This window comes from Triticum aestivum, chromosome 1B (assembly GCF_018294505.1).
Source record: "Triticum aestivum cultivar Chinese Spring chromosome 1B, IWGSC CS RefSeq v2.1, whole genome shotgun sequence".
In the NCBI taxonomy this organism is placed as follows: Eukaryota; Viridiplantae; Streptophyta; class Magnoliopsida; order Poales; family Poaceae; genus Triticum; species Triticum aestivum.
In genome coordinates, this window is record NC_057795.1 from 685,319,540 (window position 1) to 685,336,940 (window position 17,401).

The window sequence follows — 17,401 nt, forward strand, 5'->3', positions numbered from 1 at the left end:
AAAACGCCCGCCAGTGAGGTGCCTCAGGATGTGACGGCGCCTGAGACTCTGACTGTGGAGGAAGAGAACACCACTCGACACACGGTGTCCTTCGCAAATCCACTGACGAGTGCTCAGCAGCCCTCCCTCTTCACGACTCATCACGTCCCAGAGGACCAAGCTGGTGCAGCGAAGGAGGCAATACGCCAGGCGGGACTCATGATGGAGCAGCTGAAGACCATCCGAGACGCGAGCCAGGCAGCTTATGACGCCAGCTCTGCCCTCCAAAGCAATGTCCAGGTCAGTCGACCGCTGTTTGTTCTGTTGGATATGCTACCAAAAAACTTTTCTTTTCCGGAATTTATAGCAGTCACCCACTGGGTGTGTCGAATAAACTCCGTGTTAGCGGGGGCACGCTGAGTGCACCCGCTGGGTGTAGTCCCCAAGGCTAAGGTCGACTGCTTGTAGTCGGCCTTAGGCTTTATGATGTCAATCTTTCCGTCAGTCGACTGGTCGACTGGATTTCACAAACCGGTGGGGGCACGCTGAGTGCACCCACTGGGTGTGGTCCCCGAGACTGTGGTCGACTGCTTGCAGTTGATCACAGTCTTAGAGAATGCATTTTTTTTGAGGTCGACTGGTCGACTTTGTCTTCAACAGGATTAGTGGGGGCACGCTGAGTGCACCCACTGGGTGTAGTCCCCGAGACTACGGTCGAATGCTTGTATTCGGCTGTAGTCTTAGAAACGTGTGTTTTTCCCTTTTTCACTCGGAAGTGAATTATATTTGACATTTAGTCGATTGGTTCTTCGCAGAACTCTTGTGATCTTGTGGCTCGCTACTCAGAGCTGGAACACAAGCATACTCAAGTCGAGCTGAGCTTGAAGCTAGTTCAGGAGAAGCTGGCAAAGGCAAAGGAGGAGACCGAAGGTATGTTTGGTGAGACCCTGACGACTGCTTTTCCCCTTGCTTGTTTCAAAATCTGATCTTGCTGTAACTTGTAGGTAAGGTAAGGGAGGCCCAGCAGAAGAAAGACCTTGAGCTAGCTGAGAAGATCAAGCTTGCCGACGAGAAGTTAGCTTCAGTCACCAAGCTTGACCAAGACAATACCAATCTGAAAGCTGCTCTTGGGATTGCCAACAAGGAGGTCAGTCGACTGAAAACTGATAAAGTTGCACTGACCGACCAAGTCAGCAAATTGACTGGGAAGAACACTGATCTGGAGGCCTTCCTGAGTGGACTTGCCAAGAAGCTGTTTCTTATGCTTGAAGGTAAACCTCTATGCTTGGCAGACATTTCCAATTGTGATTTTTCCATTCGACCATCCTCTTGACTTAGTGACCACCCTTGCAGAATTTTGTCAAAACTTTGAAGAAGAAACCAGCCGACTGGAGCCAAACCTTGACCCCGTCAATTCTCCGGTGAACGACGAAGTTGCCATGGATGTTTTCCGACTGGAGTCTCGTGTTGCAGCTATCGTGGACTATCTCGCAAGGCTGAAGGCCGCCACATCTCGCATCGACTCGACGCTCTGGCCTGAGGAGACACTTCAGAATGACCTTGAGTCGCTGATGGCCCGCTTGAACACGATCCCTGGTCGAGTGCAGGAGTGGAAGAAGTCCTCGGCTCGGTGTGGTGCAGATGTCGCTCTGTGTCTGGCCCGAGTCCACTGCAAAGATGCGCGAGAAGAGAAGCTGGCGGCCCTTCGGGTGGCCAATACCAAGAAGCACGACTTCAGATCCTTTATGGAAACTTTCCTTGCAGCTGCCACTCGGATCGCCGACGGGATTGACCTTGATGAATTTGTTGCACCTTCCAGCCCTCCACAGGAGGGGTAAAAAACTTCTTCTGGCTCGACGCTTTAAATTTGCCTCGATATGCCGAGTGAAATTGTAACCGACAAACCTTAACAGGCTTGACGCCTGAGCACTTTCGGTTCCTTTAGATGTCGATTCAAACTTGGATTTGGTGCTTGAATACGATTGCCTTCGGCTCGGAATGTCTTTTGCAGGTTCAAAGCAAGGTGCCTTAGGCGAGCGCTTGGACTGCAGCTAAGCTCCCGAGTGAGAGGGTTGCTCTTCACTCGGTAGGATTTTTGTAACTTAGGCGAGCACAGGGCTGCAGCTAAGCCCCCGAGTGAGAGGGTTGCTCTTCACTCGGTAGGATTTTCACAACTTAGGCGAGTGCTTGGACTGCAACTAAGCCCCCGAGTGAGAGGGTTGCTCTTCACTCGGTAGGATTTTTATAACTTAGGCGAGCACATGGCTGCAGCTAAGCCTCCGAGTGGAAGGCTGGCTTACCACTCGGTAGGATTTTGATAACTTAGGCGAGTGCCTGGACTGCAGCTAAGCCTCCGAGTGAGAGGGTTGCTCTTCACTCGGTAGGATTTTTATAACTTAGGCGAGTGCTTGGACTGCAGCTAAGCCCCCGAGTGAGAGGGTTGCTCTTCACTCGGTAGGATTTTTATAACTTAGGCGAGAACGAGGCTGCAGCTAAGCCTCCGAGTGAGAGGATTGCTCTTCACTCGGTAGGATTTTCACAACTTAGGCGAGTGCTTGGACTGCAGCTAAGCCCCCGAGTGGAAGGCTGGCTTACCACTTGGTAGGATTTTGATAAACTTAGGCGAGTCCTTGGACTGCAGCTAAGCCTCCGAGTGGAAGGCTGGCTTACCACTCGGTAGGATTTTGATAAACTTAGGCGAGTCCTCGGACTGCAGCTAAGCCCCCGAGTGAGAGGGTTGCTCTTCACTCGGTAGGATTTTTATAACTTAGGCGAGCACGAGGCTGCAGCTAAGCCTCCGAGTGAGAGGGTTGCTCTTCACTCGGTAGGATTTTTATAACTTAGGCGAGCACGAGGCTGCAGCTAAGCCTCCGAGTGGAAGGCTGGCCTACCACTCGGTAGGATTTTTATAACTTAGGCGAGTGCTTGCACTGCAGCTAAGCCCCCGAGTGGGAGGGTTGCTCTCCACTCGGTAGGATTTTTATAACTTAGGCGAAACGGATTCGCAGCTAAGCCTCTGAGTGGGAGTCTGGCTCACCACTCGGTAGGATTTTTATAACTTAGGCGAGCACATGGCTGCAGCTAAGCCCCCGAGTGAGAGGGTTGCTCTTCACTCGGTAGGATTTTGATAAACTTAGGCGAGTGCTTGCACTGCAGCTAAGCCTCCGAGTGAGAGGGTTGCTCTTCACTCGGTAGGATTTTGATAACTTAGGCGAAACGGATTCGCAGCTAAGCCTCCGAGTGGGAGCCTGGCTTACCACTCGGTGGGATTTTGATAACTTAGGCGAAACGGATTCGCAGCTAAGCCTCCGAGTGAGAGTCTGGCTCACCACTCGGTAGGATTTTTACAAACTTAGGCGAAACGGATTCGCGGCTAAGTCACCCACTGAGGGGGAGTTTTTATGTGGACAAAAATAAAAAGTGATGACACTATTATTTTGAGGTCCATGAACTACAAAAGTACTTTATTGTAACTCATCCGAGTGATAAAACTTAAGTGTAGAATGGGCGGAGTAGCTCCGCGTTCCAAGCTCGGGGCTCGTCGATATTATGCTCGACGTTGTAAAGACGGTACGCCCCGTTGTGGAGGACCTTGGTGACGATGAAGGGACCTTCCCAAGAAGGAGCAAGCTTGTGTGGTTTGTGCTGATCCACTCGGAGAACCAAATCCCCTTCCTGGAAGGCTCGACCTCTCACATTTCTGGCGTGGAAACGGCGCAAATCTTGTTGGTAGATGGTCGATCGGATCAGAGCCATCTCCCTTTCTTCCTCTAAAAGGTCGACTGCGTCCTGCCGCGCTTGTTCAGCTTCTGCTTCGTTGTAGATTTCAACTCGAGGAGCATTGTGGAGAAGATCACTCGGCAAGACTGCTTCAGCTCCGTAGACCAAGAAGAATGGAGTTCTTCCGGTCGACCGATTAGGTGTGGTCCGCAGTCCCCAAAGAACTGAGGGAAGTTTGTCGCACCAAGCTCCAGCTGCGTGTTTGAGATCACGCATCAATCGAGGCTTCAATCCCTTAAGAATCAGCCCATTAGCTCGCTCTGCTTGTCCATTCGACTGCGGATGAGCGACTGATGCGTAGTCGACTCGTGTGCCCTGGGAGTTGCAGAAGGTTCTGAATTCCTCTGAGTCAAAGTTTGACCCATTATCCGTAATGATGCTGTGCGGGACTCCATATCTGAATATTAGTTCCCTGATGAAGCTAACAGCAGTACCGGTGTCAAGGCTCTTGATTGGTTTAGCCTCGATCCACTTGGTGAACTTGTCGACTGCCACCAGTACATGCGTGAAGCCACTTCGTCCTGTTCTCAAAGGGCCGACCATGTCCAACCCCCAAACTGCAAAAGGCCAGACGAGTGGGATGGTCTTCAAAGCTGACGCAGGCTTGTGCGACATATTCGAGTAGAACTGACATCCCTCGCACTTATCTACTATCTCTTTTGCCATCTCATTCGCCTTGGGCCAGTAAAATCCGGCTCGGTATGCTTTGGCCACGATGGTCCGAGAGGACGCATGATGACCACAGGTCCCCGAGTGAATATCATTGAGGATGAGTCGACCTTCTTCTGGTGTTATGCACTTCTGGCCGACTCCGGTCGCGCTTTCTCTGTATAATTGTCCTTTGATTACGGTAAAGGCCTTAGATCGACGGACGATCTGTCGAGCCTCTTCCTCATCCTCCGGAAGCTCTTTCCTCAAGATATATGCGACATACGGAATCGTCCAGTCGGGAATGACCACCAAAACCTCCATGATCAAGTCGACCACCGCTGGGACTTCAACTTCAGTCGGATCTGTGGCGCTCTTGGGCTGCGGAGTTTCTTCGGTGAAAGGATCTTCTTTGACTGACGGAGTGTGTATATGCTCCAAGAACACACCACTCGAAATGGCTTCTCTCTTGGAACCTATCTTTGCTAGATCATCAGCTGCTTGATTTTTCAGTCGGGGTATATGATGGAGCTCCAACCCCTCGAACTTCTTCTCCAGCTTCCTCACTGCACTGCAGTATCCAGTCATGGCTGGGCTTCTCACGTCCCACTCTTTCATCACCTGATTGACCACTAAATCCGAGTCGCCATAGACCATTAGGCGACGGACGCCGAGTGAAATGGCCATGCGCAACCCATATAGGAGGGCCTCATATTCTGCCTCATTGTTGGAGGAATCAAAGTGAATCTGGAGCACATATCTGAGCTTATCTCCTCTGGGGGAAACCAGGACAACCCCAGCACCGGAACCATTCAACATCTTAGAGCCATCGAAAAACATGGTCCAATGCTCCGAGTGAACTTCAGTCGGCTGCTGTTGTTCAATCCACTCGGCGAGGAAATCTGCTATCGCCTGGGACTTAATGGCTTTCTTTGCCTCAAACTTGATATCAAGGGGAAGAAGTTCAATCGCCCATTTGGCCACTCGACCAGTTGCATCTCTGTTGTGCAAAATCTCTGATAGTGGAGCGTCGCTGACGACTGTGATGGAATGGTCAGAGAAATAATGAGCAACCTTCTTTGTGGTCATGTATATTCCATACACAAGCTTCTGATAATGAGGATATCTCTGCTTGGATGGAGTCAAAACTTCAGACAAATAATACACTGGGCGCTGAACTTTGAGAGCTTTTCCTTCTTCTTCCCGCTCGACCGTTAGCACAGTACTGACGACTTGTCCTGTGGCTGCGATGTAGAGCAACAGAGGCTCTTTGCTGATTGGAGCAGCAAGCACCGGCTGGGTGGAGAGCAGAGCTTTTAGCTCGGCAAACGCTGCATCAGCTTCTGGAGTCCACTCGAACTTGTCAGCCTTCTTCATCAGTCGGTAAAGAGGCAGCGCCTTTTCACCGAGTCGTGAGATGAATCGACTTAATGCGGCCAAGCATCCAGTAAGCTTCTGGACATCGTGCACTCGCACAGGGCGTTTCATTCGGAGAATAGTGCCAATCTTCTCTGGGTTAGCGTCGATTCCCCGTTCGGAAACGAGAAAACCGAGTAACTTGCCACCAGGAACTCCAAATGTGCACTTTGATGGATTGAGCTTGATATCATACCTTCTGAGGTTGGCAAATGTTTCGGCGAGGTCAGCGAGCAGGTCGGAACCTTTTCGTGACTTGACAACAATATCATCCATATAAGCTTCCACATTCCGACTGATTTGGGTGAGTAGACACTTCTGAATCATTCGCATAAATGTGGCTCTGGCGTTCTTGAGGCCGAATGGCATGGTGATATAGCAGAAGCACCCGAATGGAGTGATGAAAGCTGTTTTTACCTCATCGGGCCCGTACAGACGGATCTGGTGGTACCCGGAGTAAGCATCTAAAAAAGACAATCTCTCGCATCCCGCGGTCGAGTCAACAATTTGATCTATGCGAGGGAGAGGAAAGTGATCTTTCGGGCAGGCCCGGTTGATGTGCTTGAAATCAATGCACATTCGGAGCGACTTGTCCTTCTTAGGAACCATGACGACATTAGCGAGCCACTCGGAGTGGTATATCTCTCGGATAAATCCTGCCGCCAACAGTCGAGCCACTTCTTCACCGATGGCCTTTCTCTTCTGGACGGCGGACCGCCGAAGATGCTCTTTGACTGGTTTTGCAGACGAGTCGACTCTTAGGCGATGCTCAGCCAGTCCCCTGGGAACACCTGGCATGTCAGCGGGCTTCCATGCAAAAATGTTCCAGTTCTCACGGAGGAACTGGATGAGCGCTTCTTCCTATTTTGGGTCGAGTGTTGTGGAGATGCGGGTCGGAGCCGCTTCGGGGTCGGTCGGGTGAATGTGAACAGGCTTCGTCTCACCGGACGACTGGAATGCAGACTCTGTGGCGGGTTTCTTGGATCGCAGCAGGTCACTCGGATCTGCGTTTTGCTTGTATTCTTCGAACTCGACCGCTGTCACTTGGGAATCGGCAATCTTGGAGCCCTTCTGAAAGCACTCCTCTGCCTTTTTCCTATCACCGGTGACAGTGATCACACCTTTGGGACCGGGCATCTTCAATTTGAGGTACACGTAACATGGTCGAGCCATGAACCGTGCATAGGCTGGTCTCCCCAAAATGGCATGATATGCACTTTGAAAATCCACGACCTCAAACGTCAACTTTTCTTTGCGAAAATGCTTCGAATCACCAAACACTACGTCCAAAGCTATCTGGCCGAGTGACTCGGCCTTCTTCCCTGGTATAACTCCATGGAAGCTCATGTTACTAGTGCTCAGTCGGGACATCGGAATGCCCATACCTTTCAATGTGTCTGCATACAATAAGTTCAGCCCACTTCCACCATCCATCAGCACCTTTGTCAGTCGAGTGCCTTCGACAACTGGATCGACCACCAAAGCTTGCCTCCCGGGGGTGGCAATATGAGTCGGGTGATCAGATTGGTCGAATGTGATGGGTGTTTGAGACCACTTCAGATAATTTGCCTTTGCTGGGGCAACCATGTTCACCTCTCGGTTAATCACTTTCAGTCAACTTCTGCTTTCCACATCTGCAAAGATCATTAGAGTGGAGTTGATATGCGGATATCCTCCCTCACTGTCCTCTTTGTCTTCGGCCTTGTCCGACTCCTTCTCCTTGTCCTTAGACTGTTTTCCCTGAAACTGCTGGATCAGGAGTCGACATTGGCGAGTGGTGTGTTTTGGGTAAATGATATTCCCCTCTTCATCTTTCTTCGTGTGAATGTGACACGGCATATCCATCACGTCGTTCCCTTCTTTATCCTTTACCTTCTTGGGGTTCCAGGATCCTTTTGGTTTCCCCTTAAACTTTCCTTGAGTCACGGCCAGAGCCTCTCCAGGAGCTGCCGGTTCAGCCTTCCGCTTCTGTTTCCGACTGGTGTTTCCTTTTTCCGACTGACTCGGCTTGTGCTTGCCGCTTCGGAGTCGGTCTTCTTCTTCGCCGTTGGCGTACTTGGTAGCGATCTCCATCATCCGACTCAAGGTCATGTCACCGGTTCGACCAAATTTCAAACTCAGTTCTCTGTTCTTGACGCCGTCTTTGAAGGCGCATACTGCCTGATGATCAGAGACATTTTCCACAGTGTGGTGCAAAGTGATCCACCTCTGAATATACTCTCTGAGAGTCTCATTAGTTTTCTGCACGCAGACTTGCAACTCTGTCAATCCCGCTGGTCGCTTGCAAGTCCCTTCAAACGTTCTGACGAACACTCGGGACAGATCTTCCCAAGTGTAAATGCTGCTAGGAGGTAATTGAGTCAACCATGCCCTGGCAGAACCTTCCAACATGAAGGGCAAATGCTTCATGGCCACCTCGTCGTTCCCACCACCGATCTGAACTGCCACTCGGTAGTCTTCAAGCCAAGTTTCAGGCTTAGACTCACCAGTGAACTTGCTGACTCCTGTTGCCAACCTGAAATTGGGGGGGATAACTGCGGCTCTGATAGCTCTGCTGAAACATTCAGGACCAGAAACATGTACTCGACTGCTCGTGGGTACATCTCTGTCGAGTGCGCCTCGATGGGCTCTGTTCCGGTCGACCAACCCTTGCACGATAATGGATCGCGCGTCGAAGCCTGGCTCTCTGGGGTCAACTGGAACCCTACACCCTGTACTGTACTGACGCCTATCATCTGGCTGCCGAGGAGCGTAAGACCCACCCCTCGGAGGGGAATAGGGCACTCGACGCCTATCATCTCGGTCGAGTCTGTCGCCATATTGATCTCGCCGATTCTCACGCCCTTTGCGCCGCGGAGGCGATCTGGGGCTGTGAGCCGACTGAACCGTATTCACAGTGACAGATCGACTGTGGATTCTGTTGCGCGACTGAGACACGGCTGAATTCTGATCTCCTGCTGCCCGGAGCAGATCCCTGATCTGCAGCAAACCTCTGCCAGCTTCCGACTGCGAAGGCTGAATGGACTCTGCTATACGGGTCGCAGCTGCTAAATTCTGAATTGGGGTTCGATATACCTGAGTCGGCGGGAAGAGTTGACGTCGACTGGTGTCGGGAACTCGTTGCCGCGCGCGCTCGTCGAGTGCTCGTTGAAGGTTCTCCAGTCGAGTGCGCTCGGCCAAATTGGCCAGACGCGCCTCCTCCAAGGCACGAGCCTCGGGGGTTTCTCCTGCGATGGGAATACGCAGGGGATCCTCGTTCCTGCGGCGAAGCTCTTCTCTTTGCAGAGAGTCGAGTGGCTCGGGCTGGTACTCTTCGTAGTCTCGTGCAGGGTCGCCGCCGTCACCTGCTCCACCACCACGGGCGAAGCCAGGAGGGCTGCGGGGCCCGTCGATCATCAAGATTTCCGCCGCTGGATCACTGCTTCCGCACTCGGATGCAGTCTCTCCGGAGCCAGTCGACTGATCGAACAAGCCGTAGAGAGATTCGTTGGGCTCGATTGCCGCAACTTGTGTAGTGGCCGATTGGCGAGCCACCGCGTGACTCACCCATCGCTGAAGCCTCGACTGGCCTGAGCGCTTGCGCTGGCGGGAGACCGGGAGGGTGGACGATGGAGGTGCCGACCGATACTGGGTCGACGGTTGCCGCAGCAGAACGCCGCGGACACATGCGCGAAAATGCGTCGCACCGCGAACGGGGAGCGTGTCTACGTCGAGTGGAGCCTCCTGGAGCCACGCGGAGTCGTCGGCGATGAAGGTGAGAGTGCCGAGACGGATCTCTTGACCCTTGACCAAAACTCCAGCAGACACCATGATGAGAGTACTCGGAAGAATCGCAACTTCTCCACAAAATCGCTAAAACACCTGCCCCACGGTGGGCGCCAACTGTCGTGGTTCTAAGCCTGACAGTAGAGTGGGGGGTAGGTATGGAGAGGCAAGGTCCTAGCTATGGAGAGGTTGTAAGCACACAGGATGTACGAGTTCAGGCCCTTCTCGGAAGAAGTAACAACCCTACGTCTCGAAGCCCGGAGGCGGTCGAGTGGATTATGAATGTATGAATTACAAGGTGCCGAACCCCTCTGCCTGTGGAGGAGGGTGGCTTATATAGAGTGCGCCAGGACCCTAGCCAGCCCACGCAGGAGAGGGTTTAAGGTGAGTTAAGTCTGGGGCGTTACTGGTAACGCCCCACATAAAGTGCCTTTACTATCATAAAGTCTACTTGATTACAGGCCGTTGCAGTGCAGAGTGCCTCTTGACCTCCTGGTGGTCGAGTGAGTCTTCGTGGTCGAGTCCTTCAGGCCAGTCGAGTGAATCCTCGTTGGTCGACTGGAAGGCGACCTCTTCTAAGGAAGTCCTAGGGTAAGTTACTTGGATCAGGTCCATGACCCTACCCTAGGTACATAACCCCATCAACACACACACCAAAAAAAAGGAGCCCTGGTTTTCCTTGCCCTGCACGAGGAACGGGCCAAAACTTGGGCGATTCCTATTTGAGGCATAGGTCGTTGGGTAGCCTCATCCCTCCAGTGCGCCATGTTCTATGGAGCAACTAATTAACGAGTGCTGCTTTGGGAGCCTCGTAATGATCAGCGCCATTTGGAGCGCTCACAGCCATTCGTCACGTGCCGCGCTCTGGGCGCTCCCATCGAATTTTGTTTTTTTTATTTTTACACACACGTTTTCGGCTTTTTAAAAGGTTTTTTTTGGTTTTTTTTGACGTTTTGGTTTTGTACCGGTCTTCCCTAGCTTTTCGACCAATTTTTTTTTTCGAAAAAAATAATTTTTTTGCGCAAAAAAATGCATTTTTTTACGAGAGGCACGGTTTTGCTTCCGCCAGAGGCACGGTTGTGCTTTCGCGAGAGTCACTGGCGTGCCTCTTTCGGAAAGGGAAAAAAATGCGTTTTCTGTTTTTTTTCTTCTTTCGCGAGAGGCACGGTTTTGCTTCCGCCAGAGGCACGGTTGTGCTTTCGCGAGAGGCACGGGCGTGCCTCTTTCGGAAAGGGAAAAAATGCGTTTTCTGTTTTTTTTTTCTTTCGCGAGAGGCACGGTTTTGCTTCCGCCAGAGGCACGGTTGTGCTTTCGTCAGAGGCACGGGCGTGCCTCTTTCGGAAAGGGAAAAAAAATGTATTTTCTACTTTTTTTCTTTCGCGAGAGGCATGGTTTTGCTTCCGCCAGAGGCACGGTTGTGCTTTCGGGAGAGGCACGGGCGTGCCTCTTTCGGAAAAGGAAAAAAACGCGTTTTGTGTTTTTTTCCTTTCGCGAGAGGCACGGTTTTGCTTCCGCCAGAGGCACGGTTGTGCTTTCGTCAGAGGCACGGGCGTGCCTCTTTCGGAAAGGAAAAAAAAACCGTGTTTCCGGTTCGGTTTTTTCGTGAAAAAAAAGTTCGTCAAAACCTATCAACATGGGATCTAGTTTTGAAGATCTCGATGCAAGGAATCCAATGGCGAAAGCGGTTCGAGATTTGGACGCACGGTTTAAGAGATAAACATTTTGAATAAACGGATCTACAAAAAAGGGAAAACTCCATGTTGCGACAAGTGGCGCACATGCAACGTGCCACTTGTCGCAACCTGGGAAAGTTGGAGTGATCTCCGCAAGAAGTACTCCTTAATTAGTGATTTCGCATGTTCTATGTATAAGGCTGGCCCAGTCTAGTTTCTTTCCCATCGGTTTTGGGAAGGTTTAAGAATACCTGAACTGTTTTTTTTGTTCTCTCGGGGCGACTCCCGCCGCCGTTGAGGTTTGCTCCCCTACCACCGTCGATCAACCCTTCTCCGTTGGTGTTGTGCGGGGGGTGGCCACCAAGGTTGTCTCCTCGCCCGCGTCGGGGGAGGTAGCGGTGGATATTAGGGTTCCCACACCAAGCCTGATCTGTTTTCTTTTCGGGTGAGAGATCCAATGGCGAAGTCTGGGGGCTCGAGTGCTTCCGGGATAACTGAAGTTGAGAAGATGATGCAAGAGCTGGGATTAAGAGAGGAGGATCTGGATGATGTGATCTTTGACGAGCAAGTCGCGCCGCCGGAGGGGCCTAGATGGTTTGCCCTAGCTAGGGTTAACACAACGAAGAGCTATAGCCAGACCTGGTTTTACAGAAACATGAGATCGGCGTGGGACATCGCGCAAGAGGCTAAGTTCAAACCTCTGGAGGAAAATTTGTACACTGTCCAATTCACCTGCCTAGGAGATTGGGAGAGAGTCATGAACGAAGGCCCTTGGAACTTCAGGGGGGACGCGGTGATCCTGCTGCCGTATGATGGAATCACAAAGCCCTCCACTGTAAAGCTTGATACAATCAAGATATGGATTCAAATCCATGATGTCCCAGAACTGTATGCTCATCTGGTGGCTCCGCTGGCAGCAAAAGTGGGAAAAGTTCTTTTCTCAGAACCGAACTCACATGACTTTGTGGGCAATTTTCATCGAGTTTGGGTCAGCATCAATGTCCATAAACCCCTCAAGAACGTTGTATCTATGATAAGAGATGGAAAGAGGCAGATTTACAGGGTAAAGTACGAAAAGCTTCCGGACTGGTGCGCTGTTTGTGGCATGCTAGGTCACTTATACAAGGAACACGACAATGGTATCCACCCTCCATCGGCGCTTGTTTTCAAGGATCTCCGTGCCAGCTGGGCCATGCGGTCTGGTCGTGGTCCAGGAGAAGGCCGCAGCCAGAGGAGCGGAAGGAGAGGAGGCCGATCAGGCGGCCGAGCAAACTCCCAGTCAGGGGGAGGCCGTGGCGATGCTTCAGATCAACATGCTCAAACTATATATCAGGTGGTAGACCCAAGCAGGGGGGCCAACGATGCGGAGATGGAGGACTGGAACAGAAAGAGAAACGCGACAGCTGAGTTGGGAGCCAAAGTCACCATGCCTCAAAGCACTGAATCTTCAGGAGAACCTGTTAACCCGTTGGCAATTGTGCCAGCAAGTTTGGCTGCTGTTAGCCCGCCGCCTCATAGAGAGATGAAGAGAACCAAGAAGACGGAGGAAGATACCGAGGCTGCAACCTCAAGAGTGAAGAACTTGGCGGGCTCCTTCGAGGAGCACCGCCAGGCCCAATGAGTGCGCTATGTTGGAACTGTCGTGGTGTGGGCAAAGCCGCGACAGTTCGAGAAGTTCGCGAGTTCACGAACAAATTTTCCCCTACCCTCTTATGTATTGTGGAAACCCAGTTAGAAGGCTCGAGGGTAGAAGCATTAGCTGGTACTTTTGGTTATGATCACAGTTTTGCTATTGATAGTCGTGGTAGAAGTGGAGGCATAGGCATTTTCTGGAATAATGAAATAAAGTTGGAAATCCTTGGTTATTCGGACTACCATATTGATTGTTCTGTTGAGGAAGGAGGCTGTGAGCCTTGGAGAGCTACTGTGGTTTATGGCGAAGCGCAGACACACCTTCGATATAAAACTTGGGACACTTTGAAAAACATTAGCACTTCCAGCAGCCTGCCTTGGCTTTGCCTTGGCGATTTTAATGAAGTTCTACGTCCCGAAGAGCATGATGGAGTTGGTCAAAGGAGTAATGCGCAGATACAACATTTTCGTGATGCGGTTGACGTGTGCATGTTGCTAGATATGGGTTATGTGGGTCGTTTCTGGACCTTTGGAAAGAAAGTGAGGGGGGGGGGGGATCCTACACGAGGGTACGGCTGGATCGCGCACTAGCAAATCCTGATTGGCGCGCACTGTTTCCCCTTGCAGACCTGACTCACTTGATGGCAGCGTCCTCAGATCATTGCCCCATCTTGCTGCGTCTGAATAGGGAGCAGCCACGGAGCAGGCAGCCGAAAGCTTTCCGTTATGAAGTAATGTGGGAGGGCCATGAATCATGGAGAGATACAATCAGTGCAGCATGGACGGGCGGGGGAATGAGCAATAGAGTGGAGGACCTTCGGGCTAAACTGCGAGCTATATCCCAGGATTTGGGGCGGTGGAACAATGATACCTTTGGAAACGTTCGAAAAGAGATCAAAAAGCTGAAAACAGAGCTTGAGAAGCTGTGGGCTGATCCTAGTCGAAGTGCTCCATCACACGTCGAGCTCAAAATAAATGAGAATCTAGTTGAACTTTATCATCGGGAAGAAATATTATGGAGGCAGCGTTCACGGATTGAGTGGCTAACATCCGGAGACAAAAATACAAAGTTTTTCCACTTGAGAGCAAGCATCCGCAGGAAGAAGAATATGATAAAGGCGCTACAAAATTCCCTTAAGCTTGGCGTCTTGACTAATGATCCAGATGAGCTCAAAGCAATGGTACACCAATTTTATGAAACTCTGTACACATCAGAGGGTGTAAACAATATGGAAGCATTCCTAAATTGTGTACCAACAAAGGTGACCGCGGAGATGAATGAGCTACTGGTTGCACCATACAAGGAAGAGGAGGTAAAGACAGCCCTCTTTCAGATGTTTCCGACCAAGGCACCGGGCCCTGATGGTTTCCCGGCTCACTTTTATCAGCATCATTGGGATCTGTGCGGTGCCGAGGTTACAGAGGCGGTTCTCAGGATCATTCGAGGAGAGGAAAGTCCGGAAAGCATCAATGATACGGTCCTGGTTCTTATACCTAAGGTAATGAATCCTACTATGCTAACTCAGTTTAGACCCATCAGCTTATGCAATGTATTATATAAGATTGCGTCCAAGGTGATTGCGAACAGATTGAAGATGATTCTTCCGGACATCATTTCAGAGGAACAATCAGCCTTTGTGCCAGGCAGGCATATCACAGACAATATCATCAGTGCTTATGAATGTCTTCACTTTATGAAACGCAGCAAGGCCAAAGTTAATAGTTTTTGTGCGCTCAAACTGGATATGATGAAGGCATACGACAGACTAGAGTGGGATTATCTACAGGCGATGATGATGAAAATCGGCTTTGCTCCATCATGGGTCCAGATAGTAATGAGTATGGTTCGGTCAGTATCCTTTTCTGTACTTTTCAATGGTGAGAGGCTTGACACTTTCAATCCATCCAGAGGCATTCGGCAGGGAGATCCGATATCCCCATATCTCTTTTTAATCGCAGCGGAGGGCCTTTCGTGCCTACTGAAATCCAGTTCATCTTCGTCTCAGCTAGAAGGGATCAAGGTGGCATCCATGGCGCCAGCCGTGAACCATCTCCTTTTTGCTGACGACAGCCTGCTGTTGTTTAAATCGAGTGTTGAAGGGGCTGTGGCAGTATCAAACTTGCTGGAGAGTTACTGTGTGGCATCTGGCCAGCGGATAAATCATGAGAAATCCTCAATTTTCTTTAGTAAAGGTTGCCCACAGGCCATGAGAGAGAGCATCAAAAATATTTTAAACGTTCAGAATGAATCGCTCAGTGAAAGGTACCTGGGGATGCCTACATATGTGGGGCACTCAAAGAATGGCACATTCAGATATTTGAGAGATCGTGTGTGGGAGAAGATTAGAGGGTGGATGGAGAAGCTGTTATCTTCAGCGGGCAAGGAAATTCTTATCGAATCGGTAGCTCAGTCAATACCAGTTTTTTCAATGTCTTGCTTCCGTCTCCCATGAGGTTTATGTGAGAATATTACTTCCCCGATCAGACAGTTTTGGTGGGGGAGCAAGGGGGGAAAACGTAAGCCGAGTTGGGTAGCCTGGGAGGAGATGACAAAGCCAAAGCATCTAGGCGGCCTGGGCTTTAGGGATCTGGAGATCTTTAATCTTGCCCTACTGTCGAAGCAGGCGTGGAGATTGCTACAAAACCCTACATCTTTGAGCGCCCGTATTCTCAAGGGGGTTTATTTTCCTGATGTACCTCTCTTTGAAGCAACTCTTGGGAACCATCCATCACAAATTTGGCGGGCAATCCTTGATGGGCGAGATATCATGGTGCAGGGACTTGTGAGAAGAATTGGAAACGGCGAAACCATGAACATCTGGCGAGATAACTGGCTACCTCGTACACACATGAAGCGTCCATTAACTTCTCTGATTCAACATCCTCCTCATAAAGTGTCTGAACTCATCAACACTGCTACATGCTCCTGGAATGAGCAACTAGTTCGGGCTACCTTTGTTCCCATCGATGCAGAAACTATCATGCAAATTCCTCTCTGCACTAGACAGATTGAGGACTTTTGGGCTTGGAGCGAGGACAGACGGGGTATCTTCTCTGTCAGATCTGCTTACCACATGATCCACCAGAAGAAGCTGAGCAGAGAAGCGTGGTTATATGAGCAAGGGGGGCCATCCCACTCACAAGCTAATAATGAAATCTGGACAAAGCTATGGGGTTTCAACGTTCCATCAAAGCTTAAGATGTTCCTTTGGAGATTTGTGAAGAACACCACACCAACCGGGGCACTTTTGCATCATCGGAACATGGAGGACACGCCTTCGTGCGGTCTTCGCGGAGCGGAAGACACTTGGAGACATGCTTTGCTAAATTGCATGGTTTCCCGGAGTACATGGGCTTTGTCTTCTGAGCATATCATTGACGCACTGAGTAAGAATGAGGAAGGGGATGCGAAGAGATGGCTCTCTGCCATGCACGAGGTACTATCCAGGAGAGTTTTACAACACTCGTGGTCACACTATGGGCCTTGTGGGGAGCGCGCCGTAAGGCGATCTATGAGCAAATATACCAAAGTCCTTTTCAGGTTCATGGATTTATTCAGTCTTACATAAGGGAATTGGAAGCTATCAAGACTGTTAAAGCAAGGCAGGGTGGCAATACTGTTCCTCGCCCAACTAGCTGGATTCCCCCTCCATCAGGGATGACAAAACTGAATGTAGATGCTGCAGTGGGGAGGGGCAGTAGACACGGCTCGGTAGCGGCAATATCAAGAGACTCTGATGGCCTTTTTCTGGGAGCATCGGCGATGGTTTTTGTAGGTATTTCCGATCTGGCCACGCTTGAGTGTATGGCGATCAGGGAGGCGTTGGCCCTTGCGGATGACCTCAATGTTTCATCTATACAAGTGGCGCCCGACTCGAAGGTGGTGGTCGAGGACATCCAAGCTAACAATCCTACAGCTTATGGTGCGATCATACATGAAATAATAGAGCATAGATCAAATTTCCTTTTCTGTAATCTTAGCCACGAATTTAGGAGCTTGAATGTCGAAGCTCACAAACTCGCGAAGCACGCTTTATCGCTTCCGGCTGGCCGACATGTTTGGTTGGGACAGCCGGACGGACTTTCTTTCGTCCATGTAAACATTGTGACGACCTAATAAAGCTTCAGAGTTTGCCTAAAAAAAACCTGAACTGTTTTTTTTTTCTTTTATCTTTTTAAGTTTTTCATTCTTTTATTTTAAGTCTGTTTTTCATTTCAGTTTTTTTCCTGTTTGGTTTATATTTTCTTATCTATTCCATTTTTTGTGTTTTTAATTTGTGTGTTTGTTTGGCAAACATCTTTCAAATCCGCGAACCTTTTTTGTATACTTAAACTTCTTCTAATTATGGAATCAACTTATAAAAATTCAAGAATATTTTTCAAAATCATGACAAAATTTCAAATTCGCAAAAAAGTTCAAACTCGTAAACATTTTTTGAGTCGGCAAGCATTTTTGAAATTTGAGAACAATTTTTGAAATGGCAATTAATTTTTAAATTCACTCGTAA